The sequence below is a fragment of the Cyprinus carpio genome, chromosome B22 (genome assembly GCF_018340385.1).
Source record: "Cyprinus carpio isolate SPL01 chromosome B22, ASM1834038v1, whole genome shotgun sequence".
Classification (NCBI taxonomy): domain Eukaryota; kingdom Metazoa; phylum Chordata; class Actinopteri; order Cypriniformes; family Cyprinidae; genus Cyprinus; species Cyprinus carpio.
Window position 1 is genome coordinate 15,558,365 of NC_056618.1, and position 11,706 is coordinate 15,570,070.

The 11,706-nt window shown below is 38.4% G+C and overlaps 1 pseudogene; it reads left to right on the forward strand.

The window, feature by feature from the left end:
* The first annotated feature begins 2,690 nt into the window (after nucleotides 1–2,690).
* On the forward strand, nucleotides 2,691–6,548 carry LOC122141411 (annotated as a pseudogene).
* Nucleotides 6,549–11,706: the final 5,158 nt, after the last annotated feature.

The window sequence follows — 11,706 nt, forward strand, 5'->3', positions numbered from 1 at the left end:
GTAACCTTGTTCCCTGAGAAAGCGGAACGAGATGCTGCGCTGCATTGCCGTACTGAAATATGTCCCAGGACTGCTCTTCAGACAAAATGTCCTGTTGATGCATCTGTGGCTTATCTATTTATAGCCCCGTGTTGCGGGCGCGCTCAGATGACGTCATCAACCGAGGCTATATTACCGCCGGGTCAATTCTATCGACGTGTTACACACATTATTCACAGCTGGTCACGAACAAGACGTTTCCCAATGCGCTGAGCAGCGCAGCATCTCGTTCCGCTTTCTCAGGGAACAAGGTTACAGCTAAGTAACCGGGAGCGTTCCTGTGGACCCCACCCACTGTAGGGGACGCCTGTCTGAGAATAGCTCCACTTTGTGTCTGGATCAAATAGGATGTTTAGTGTACAGGCTGAATGTGAAAGTGTATGTGTCCTATACTCAGAATTTGTGCTTTGTATTTAACCTATCCAAGTGCACACACACACACACACACAGCAGGGAGCAGTGAATACACAAACCATGAACACACACCCTGAGGAATTGGGAGTTTGGTGCCTTGCTTAAAAGGTTAATTCACCCAAAAATGAAAATTAGCCAATAAATTACTCACCCTCAAGTCATCCTAGGTGTATATGACTTATTTATTTCAGACAAATCAAGTCGGAGATATATTAAAAATTGTCTTTGATCTCTCAAGCTGTTTAATGCCACTCAGTGGGCATTCAATTGCATGCATCAGTCCAAAAGAAGTTAAATAAAAAGCGCCAATCCATAAAAAAAAGTGTCTCACACGGCTCCGGGGGATGAATAAAGTCCTCCTGTAGCGAATCGATGTGTTTTTATAAGAAAGATATCCATATTCAAAATGTAATAATCAATTTAATCTAGCTTGCGCTCACTGTTGTACACAGAAGCAGTTCCGGGCGGATGACTTATGAGGTCAGCTTTGTGCATGCGCCGCTCAGAAGTGACGATCGTCGAAGCGCAGGGGAGAGATCAAAACAAAATAACATTCACTAATTAAAATTGCTTCTGTGTACAAATGTTGGCGTGAGCTAGATTAAAGTGATTATTATGTTTTGAATATGGATATTTTTCTTATAAAAATGCATCAATTCCCTACCATAGGCCTATGTTCACACCCCGGAGCCATGTGAGACACTTTTTTTTTCATGGATGGGCGCTTTTTATTTAAATTCTTTTGGACTGATGCATTCAACACCAGCTGAGTGGCATTAAACAGCTTGAAATATCAAAGACAATTTTTTATACAACTCTGACTGGTTTCGTCTGAAAGAAGAGTAATTTATGGGCTAATTTTCAATTTTGGGTCTCACATCATTCGTGGTATTAAGGGTGGAAGAGAGCACTGTTCATTCACTCTCCACACCTACAATCCCCGCCAGTACTGAGACTCAAACCCTCAACCTTTCGGTTACAAGTCTGACACTCTTACCATTATATTTTATTTATTTTTTTAATGTAAGTACTTGTAAGCTGCTTTAGCTTTTTGTCTTTGCCACCAAATTGCTGAGGACTGAAATGACATTGTTGCAAATTCCTCTCCAGGACGGGCAGTGTAGTGTGGATTTGGCATCCCAGCATTAGCTGAGCAAGGGTTTGCTCCAGTAGCAGTAATTGGAGTGGCTCTGTAACTCAACAGAGCCAATTGAGAGACATGCTGATGCAGAATGTGCTCTGCTGTTCCAACAGCTCGCTCTGCAGCCCCATTTGACTGTGGGTAGTGGAGGCTGCTGGTAATGTGTTGGATGTCCCAGCTCTTACAAAATTCTGCAAAGTCTATGCTACTAGACTGGGTAACATTGTCTGAGTTGAGTCCTTTTGGAATCCTCCATCTCATGAACATCCCCTGCAATTGAACTATCACACCAGAAATGGAAACCCATACTCGGAACTTGTTTGTTTTGAGTATGGGTTTCCAAGCGTCGGATCCTCAAAGGCCTCTGTTTGTTTACAGCAGGCACAATGCACTTCTGACACCATGTCACATAGACACACACCAGGTATATGTTCTCTTGTGGTTTTGAGAACAACAGCTCATCAGAGCCTCACATACAATGCAACACTGGCAAAAAAGCTAAATGTCATTCACTGAATGTAGTGTAAGCAGCTCAGTTTGTGAGTTAAAGTTGAACCTGCTGTGGTTTGATTTATCTACATCTAATGTGGTTTGGTCTTCTGGTCTACAAGCAGGATCTGCGTAGCATCTATAGCAAGGCTGAAAGAGGTCAGTGGTTTGTGGGTGAAGTGTCTCTTTATTTTCTCCTCTGCTGAATATGAACCATATATATACAAACATTTTTTTTTTATTCTACTCCATACAAAATGTATTTAAGTTAAATAAAAGAATCAATTAACAGTTCATTAAAAGTCAAAATCCAACAAGATATTGTTATCATGCATCACTGATGAACTACGCAGCTGATCATCTCAAAACATCATTAGAAACTGATATAATCCAACACTCATTCAACTCTTCACTATTCTGCTGTTTGCATACAGGGCCAGCATTCACTTTAAAATATAGTTAGATTTAAATATTATATTTTTAATTTTATATAAAATTTATATTGAAATATAAAAATAATTTATAATTTTCATGACTTCCTGTGTTAAAGGAAATGGTCATGTGAGAATAAACTGTGACAGAGGTTCAGTCTTGTTGAGGAAAGACCACAAACACACACAGCATCAGTTCAGTAGTGTTTCAGAGGTGTTTAGCACTGCTATTGTGGGCTTTTCAGAGAAACGATGAAGACAATGTTTCTCAAATGTGTTTTGTTCTGTTTGTGTTTCTGGCGTCTGGATGGTGAGTTTGAAATGTGTATTTATGGCTTCAGCTGCTTCTGTTCTGGTAACATATAAGACTACCATGTAAGAAGATATTTTGAAGCTTTAATCTGTGACCAACTCTGTTCTTCAGGTGTGTTTGGTGATGATGAAGTGAGGTCAGTGTCAGTGTTGGAAGGAGATTCAGTCACTCTAAACACTAGTCTGACTGAATTAATAGATGATGATCTGATTCAGTGGAGGTTTGGGATTGAAATCACTTTAATAGCTGAAATCAATTAAAGGGCAGAGAGAGTCATTGTATATGATGATGTTCTTAATGGGAGATTCAGAGACAGACTGAAGCTGGATAATCAAACTGGATCTCTGACCATCAAAAACACTGCAACTGAAGATACTGGACGTTATGTACTCCTGATAAACCACATCAGCATAATTTTCTCTCTCATTGTCTTTGGTGAGTTAAATATTTGTCTTACTTTTTTTTTTTTTTACTAAATACAATATCCACATTTTTTATTTACTTTTTTTTTGCTTCTTTTTTTTATCTGTTTTATTGTTTTATGACAATTTATTCACATATTATTCACTCAATTTAAAACTTTCTACTTTCAGAAACAAAGTTATTTAAAAGTCTTAATCTGTAACAAAAGTTTGCTTGTGTTTGTTCTCTGTGTGTTTGCTGAAAAAGAACTGAAAGTCAGTGTCAGTGAAGGAGGGAGATTCAGTCACTCTAAACTCTGGTCTTACTAAAATAATGGATGATGATCTGATTCTGTGGACATTTTGGATTAAAGACACTTTAATAGCTAAAATCAATAAACGGGCCGACAGCATTACTGTCTACGATGTCCTTGATGGGAGATTCAGAGACAGACTGAAGCTGGATAATCAAACTGGATCTCTGACCATCAAAAACACTGCAACTGAAGATACTGGACGTTATGTACTCCTGATAAACCACATCAGCATAATTTTCTCTCTCATTGTCTTTGGTGAGTTAAATATTTGTCTTACTTTTTTTTTTTTTTACTAAATACAATATCCACATTTTTAATTACCTTTTTTTTTGCTTCTTTTTTTATCTGTTTTATTGTTTTATGACAATTTATTCACATATTATTCACTCAATTTAAAACTTTCTACTTTCAGAAACAAAGTTATTTAAAAGTCTTAATCTGTAACAAAGTTTGCTTGTGTTTGTTCTCTGTGTGTTTGCTGAAAAAGAACTGAAGTCAGTGTCAGTGAAGGAGGGAGATTCAGTCACTCTAAACTCTGGTCTTACTAAAATAATGGATGATGATCTGATTCTGTGGACATTTTGGATTAAAGACACTTTAATAGCTAAAATCAATAAACGGGCCGACAGCATTACTGTATATGATGATGTTCTTGATGGGAGATTCAGAGACAGACTGAAGCTTGATGATCAGACTGGATCTCTGACCATCAGAAAAACCACAACTCAACATGCTGGAGCTTATGTGCTACAGATCAACCATATCAGCATTTATTTATTTCTCATTGTCTATCGTGAGTAATAATAATAATAATAATAATAATAATAATAATAATAATAATATGACCTTTTTAATGACAAACTTGAAATGAATTCATACACCATTTTGTTTCTTTTTGTTGTTTTATTTAACAGTATTAATCTGTGAAACACCCTTTTTCTGTTTGTTGTCTTTGTGTGTTTGATGATAAAGGTGTAATATCAGTGATGGAGGGAGATTCAGTCACTCTAAATTCTGGTCTTACTGAAATGATGGATGATGATATGATTCTGTGGAAGCTTTGGATTGAAAACACTTTAATAGCTGAACTAAATGTAACAGCTAAGGACATCAATGTATATGATGATCACATTTATGAGAGATTCAGAGGAATACTGAAGGTGGACGTTCAAACTGGATCTCTGATCATCACAAGCACCAGATTTCAACATACTGGACGTTATGAACTACTGATCAACCATATCAGGATTATTTTTTTTCTCAACGTCTTTCATGAGTTACAAAATCACCTTTTTTATAACAAACTGAAATTAATTAATTCATCATCATCATTTTTTTTTTTTTTAGCAGTATTAATATTTGACAAACCCTGTTTCTGTTTGTTCTCTTTGTATGTTTAATGATAAAGGTGAAATATCAGTGATGGAGGGAGATTCAGTCAGTATAAACTCTGGTCTTACTGAAATGATGGATGATGATGTGATTCTGTGGAGGTTTTGGATCGAAGAGACTTTAATAGCTGAAATCAATAAAGAGGTTGACAGCTTTACTGTCTACGATGTCCTTGATGGGAGATTCAGAGACAGACTGAAGCTGAACAAACAAACTGGATATTTGATCATCACAAACACAACAACTGAACACACTGGAACTTATGAACTGCAGATCAACATTTACAGCAGGTCTTTTTTTTATCTCACTGTCTACGGTGAGTTAAATATTAGTTTCACCTGTTTTATTTATTACAGGTAAGAAGTAGATCTAAAGAAGTATCTTATGACTTATTTGTTAAAATTACTTATTAGCTTTTTTTTAATGTTTACAGCCAGGTTTATATTTAACTTTCTATATCAGAATGATCTACTTTTGATCAGTCTTGGACCCTCTTGATGTTTCTTCCTCGTCTATTTTAATATCTTCATTCAACCTCATTTATCTTTGTTCTCTCGTGTTTTCAGCTCGTCTGCCTGTTCCTGTCATCAGCAGAGACTGTTCATCTTCATCATCATCATCATCGTGTTCATTGGTGTGTTCAGTTTTAAATGTGGGTCATGTGACTCTCTCCTGGTACAAAGGAAACAGTTTATTGTCCAAAATCAGTGTGTCTGATCTCAGCATCAGTCTCTCTCTACCTCTGGAGGTGGAATATCAGGATAAAAACAGCTACAGCTGTGTGCTCAACAACCCCATCAGCCACCAGACTCAACATCTGGACATCAGTCAACTCTGTCACACATGTTCAGGTACAGCAGAGCTGATATTAGTTGATGTCGGCACTGATATTAATGTCTACTTACTGAGCTGATCTCAGTTTGATGTTTTTATTCCTCAGAGTCTGAACACTGTTGTGGTTCTACTGAAGCTGTGATCCGATTGGTCTTCTCTGCTCTGGTGTGTGTGGCTACGTTCATTCTTCTGGTTTATGACATCAGATCCAGAAGAACTGAACATGATCAACCACAGCCCTCATCACAAACCTAAACTGTGATGTAATTTCTCCTATAACTATTTTGTTAAGCATTTAATTTTCTTTTGTATTATGCTTTTGATGTTCATTTGATGTTCAAATCGTTTGCACCCTAAAATGATTAAAGGAGAGCATAAAGTAATATTCACATATATGCTTAAAGTTACAAAAGTGATGGTTATGATAAATACCATGATTCAGCAATATTACAATGCCTTTTTAAACTGTTTTTTAATTTTTTATTTTATTTTGCAATCTTAATTTTGTTACAATGTTTGCTTTCATATTTTCTGGGGCTGTAAAGCTCTTTAAAATGTACCTGTCTCTTAGTTTTATTGTTGTACAGGTCAGACAGCTTTAATACTGAAGCTCTTCAACTGGCAGAACATGAACACATATTTTTTTTATTGTTTTTTATATTTCCCTCAGATAGGTTAAGCAAGTTATTAAAGAGTCACACATATCTCACTTTACTACTGCTGTCCATTTGTCATCTGTATTTGCTTGCCTTCATCAATAAAGTTTTCTCACTCCGAGCTTCAAGTGTCTTTCTATACTTTATTACATTTATTATGTCGAGCGCCTTCTGGAAGAATACTAACTTTGTGTATTTGAACAGTTCAGCGCTGTGCAACATACACACAGATTTACATTATTAAATGTTTTCATTTTGGTTAGTTCTTAGCAAAAAAATAAATAAAAAATGGTGGGTTTAGGTTCCAGAGCGAAATAAGAACAGAACAGTGTTCGCATTACAAAGAATTCTAATAATCTTTGCTAATATTCTTGAATCTTCAAACTGCTAGCACTTCAAATTACGCCTTTACTGTATGACCAAAATTAGGAGGTATTTTATGTTTTAGCTGTTTGATCGTGCCGGCGCCTCATGCACAATATATATTCATAGCAAACAGCACAGTGTAACAGATCGGCCAGGCTCCACCACAACCCAATCACAGCGATCCCTATCACCGGATTACTGAGCACCTGCTCCTGTCACCAATCAAGCATCTCATCAACCAGAAAAGCACACACCCTTATTGTCTGATCTCATATGCACGTAGAGGACTCTCTGACTTTGCTACTGCTTCCATATGAATACTTCCCATTACTTACCTCCTGTGTTCCTCCTAGTGTCTCCTATTATTCCTAGTTCCTGGATAGCTGAGGTGTGTGCTCCTCCTGTGTGCATTCCAGATCCTGTTAAGGCAAAGACTCTGATTATTCCACTTTTCATATCATTTGAACTGTTCTACAACTATAGTCTCACCATATCACCGTACTCTTTGTGACCTAAATAAACTTTATTATAGACACTAACCTGTTGCGTCAGACCTCTTCTGTTACAGAAGATCGGACCAAGCACAGACGGCACAGATGAGTAACCTGCTAACAGAATCTGTGTTGCAATGTGTGGAAATTATCTGGGCCCAGGCCAGCCCCATTAATTCAAAATCTGCAGAACTTCCTAATGCATTTTCATGAAGTGTTTGGAAGGACAGACAGAGATACATCTGTGGGAGAACAACTATCATTTGCAACAGGGTACCATGTCAATCGCTGAATACTTGTTGAAGTTCAGAACTCTCGCAAGTGGATGGAATGAGAGATTGCTGCTGACTACCTACAGACAGGGCCTGGAGCCCCAGCTTCAGTTACAACTCGCCGTGTATGATGATTCATTTGGATTGGAAAGATAAATTCAGCTATCCATCCGTTACTCAAACCGCATGTACTCCTGTTCAGCAGCAACACCAGTCTCCACCACTACCTCCGCTGACCAGAGCCCAGTTTCCCTCCAGAACCAGCATCAGAACCCATGATTATAGAGAGACAATGGTAATCTTCAACTGAGCGGCAGAGAAGGCTGACCCGAAGTCTGTTTATACTGCGGAGCTCAAGGGCATATGATCTTGGCATACCCCCTTCGCCCTCCATGTCCTGTGGTGAGTGTGATTTAGCGTGATATCGTTAAGATGGAACCACTCACTACCTGTGTAATGCTTACTGCCTCTGTTTCTATTTCAGTATCTGCCCTTATCGACTCCAGGAACCTCTGCTGGCAGCTCAATTTACAAGCTACCACCACTGAAACAGTCTACCAAGTCCAGTCGATAACAGGAAAACCACTATGTCATAGACATGTACGATATCGTGTGGGACCCATCACTCTTCGTCTTGGCTAACTTCATTCTGAAGACATTCATCTTCTGGTTCTGGAGGGGTCTACTGCTGAAATCAACTTAGGGTGCCCGTGGATGGTAAAGCATAATCCTATTCTGTCCTGGAAGATGGCAGAAGTCCTGAAGTGGGACAAGGATTGCTTCCCAGACTGTTTCCCCATGACTCTGTCACCATCCAAGAAACTCACGGAGGTCCTTCCAGTGAATTCAGCCTCCATTGAAAGTCCCATCGAGAAGCAATCCATAGACATTCCAGCTTGCTATGCCCCCTTCAACAATGTTTTTTTGCCCGAAACAAGCCTCTCGCTTACAACCATTGGTTAAGGGACTGCACCATTCTGGGTGAGCCAGTGTCTCGTGGAAAAATCTATTCACTGTCGCTTCCTGAACAAAAGGCCATGAAAGAATACATCAAGGAGGCGCTGGGTCAAGGTTACATCCATCCAGTTCCCCTGCTGCATCTATTTTCTTCTTCGAGGCCAAGAAGGACAGAGGCTTGAGGCCCTATATAGATTACTGAATTCTAAACAACATCACCATCAAGTTCCGATAAATCTTCCCCTCTACCCTTGATCCTGGATGAGTTTACAAGGTGAAGGAGATTCTGCAGTCCCGGCGCCGTGGTGGTCAGCTGCAATACCTCAATCCTTATCAACCAGCCTGTTTAAAAGCACACACCTCAGACACCCTCATTGTCTGATCTTGTATACACATAGAAGACTCCGATTTTGCTACTGCTTCCATTTGAATACTTGCCTGCATTACTTCCCTCCTGTATTCCTCCTAGTGTCTCTTCATCTCCAAGTGTCTCCTCTTCCTCCTAGTTCCCGGATAGCTGAGGTGTGTGCCCCTCCTGTGTGCACTCAAACTCCTGTAAAGGCAAAGACTCTTATTCATATCCTTTGAACTGTTCTACGAACTATACTCTCACCATATCATCATCATCTGGATCCTACACTTGTACTTTCTGTGACCTAAATAAATTTTATTGTAGACACTAACCTGTTGCGTCAGACCTCTTCTGTTACACACAGCCAGTTCATTATCAAAATAAAATGTTTCTTGTTACATTACACAACTAATCACTTATAAAAATTGAGTAATATTACCTCTGTTCATCTGCTAAATTATTAATAATAAAAATTAGCCAATAGAAATTATTACACATTACTTATTCAGGAAAGGTTACTTTTTATGCCTGCAACTCCGACTGGAGCACAGGCCACCAGCAAGTTTTCTCCAGGTATCTCGGTCCTGTGCTGTTCCATCTGCCCCCACGTATGGTTCATTCTCTTCATGTTTGCCTCCAGTACTGTCTGCAGGCCTGATGAGGATATGTCAAATCCACCTCCAGAGTCTTTGAAGAAAGTCATCTTCCACTGTTTGCTGTTTCATTTGTTTCCTCAGTTTCCTGTTGACCAATGGATTTTGAGGATCCTTCTGAGGCAGGTATTAATGGAAATCTGGATTTTCTTTATGGTAGTGGTTGTGATTCCCCAGGTCTCAGCTCCATACAGCAATACAGCCTTCACGATAGTGCTGAAAACCCTGATCTTGGTGTTGATGCCGATCTCCAAGGATGCCAGATGTTCTTCAACTGGTGAGGGGTCTGCTCTTGCTTTGCTGATTTGTATTCACTTAATCTTTAACACTTTGCTCTTCTCTCTATTTATGTTGAGGCACAAGCTCAACATGTTGGTCTTTTCCTGCATCTGTTGTTGGGTGTAAGAGAGAAGGGCAAAGTCAAGAGCATCCAAAAGTGTCCATAATGTCCACTAGATGCCATTTTGCTTTTGGGATGTGGATGTCTTCATGATCCAGTCTATTGCAAGCAGAAACAGGAAGGGGAATGGTAAACATCATTGCCTCACTCCTGTTCTAATTTTAAAGGTATCTGTGAGTTGCCTGACATGAACTATCCTGCATCCAGAGTGTTTGTCTATCCATGCTGTCAAATGCTTCCTTGTAGTCAATAAAGTGTAAGACTCACCGAGATGATATGTAATATTATAATTTAATCAGTGCATTACCTTCCCTTGCAAAAAACAGCTTGTTGGTCTCAGAGTTGTGTGTCTATTACATCTTTTATCCTGTTCAGCAGGACCCAGTTTAACACTTTTCCTGGGAGTGACAGAAGTGTTATTCCTCTGTAATTTGAGCAGCAACTGAGTTCACCTCTTTTTTTGGCAGCTTGATGAGGTTTATTTACTTCCACTCTGTCAGCACTTTCTCCTCTTCCCAGATCTTACTAAAGAGGGGATGGAGCAGCTCAAGACTGGTTTCGTCCTTCTCCATCTCATTGCTATCATTTATATTAAAGTTTTTTTGTATCTGTTTGGTGAATTTTTAATTGATTATTCGTGCTGCATGTTTTGTGCAGGTTTTTTTTTTTTTTTGTGATGTGTTGATTTCGTAATTATTATTATTATTATTATTATTATTATTATTATTATTATTATTATTATTTTGTCCTTAGTTTTCTTCATTGATTGGTTAATTAATTTTGTTATCAGTAACACCTTTTATGTGACTTGCTACCTAGTGATCAATGGACTTTTTTTCATTCTTGTGGGAAGTTTCATTGCATGATTCACTTAAGAAGGCTTGTTGCCAAAACATCTTATTGTTGAGTTGCTCTGTTGCAAAAAACAACAACAACAACAAAAAAACTACAATTTAATAATAAGACACAGCGAGTATGTTTCCCTTAACTTAAAGTGATGTTCATTATTGATCTATGCACCCATAACAATGTTTGAGCACTGTGATTTTTATTTTATTTTAATTTAATTTTCTGTGAAACCTAATACAAGCATTATATTTTTAAAAGCACTGAATATGTGTGATAATATGACAAGCACTCAGCTCGTCCATTTCTGGCTCAGCACCAGACAAATGCGAGTTGCATTTTTGTCATGCACTACTTTGCTATTCGTTACCTGTCCTTTATTTTGACAGATAACTTATTGGGAAAAAGATATGTGTGTACACTGATTAAGAAATTGTTGCGTGTTTTATAAATTATTTCCTCACGTAAAACGTGAGGCACTGTATAATTTCGCTCCCAATATCTAGGCCTAATTAAAACAAGAAATGAATAAATTAAATCTGCACGATTTAGCTAAATCCTTGAAACTCTAAAGAATGGACTCATTAATAAAACGTCTTCACGTTTAAACTCAAGATCTCTCATTATAATCAACAAAATGCACACAATGTAAAAAAGAGCTTCATTAATTGACAACTTCAGTGATTTTCAATGTGTTGCATCCCCTCTTCTTTTTATAACAGTCTGCAAACGTCTGGGGACTGAGGAGACAAGTTGCTCAAGTTTAGGAATAGGAATGTTGTCCCATTCTTGTCTAATACAGGCTTCTAGTTGCTCAACTGTCTTAGGTCTTCTTTGTCGCATCTTCCTCTTTATGATGCGGCAAATGTTTTCTGTGGGTGAAAGATCTGGACTGCAGGCTGGCCATTTCAGTACCCAGATCCTTCTTCTACACAGCCATGA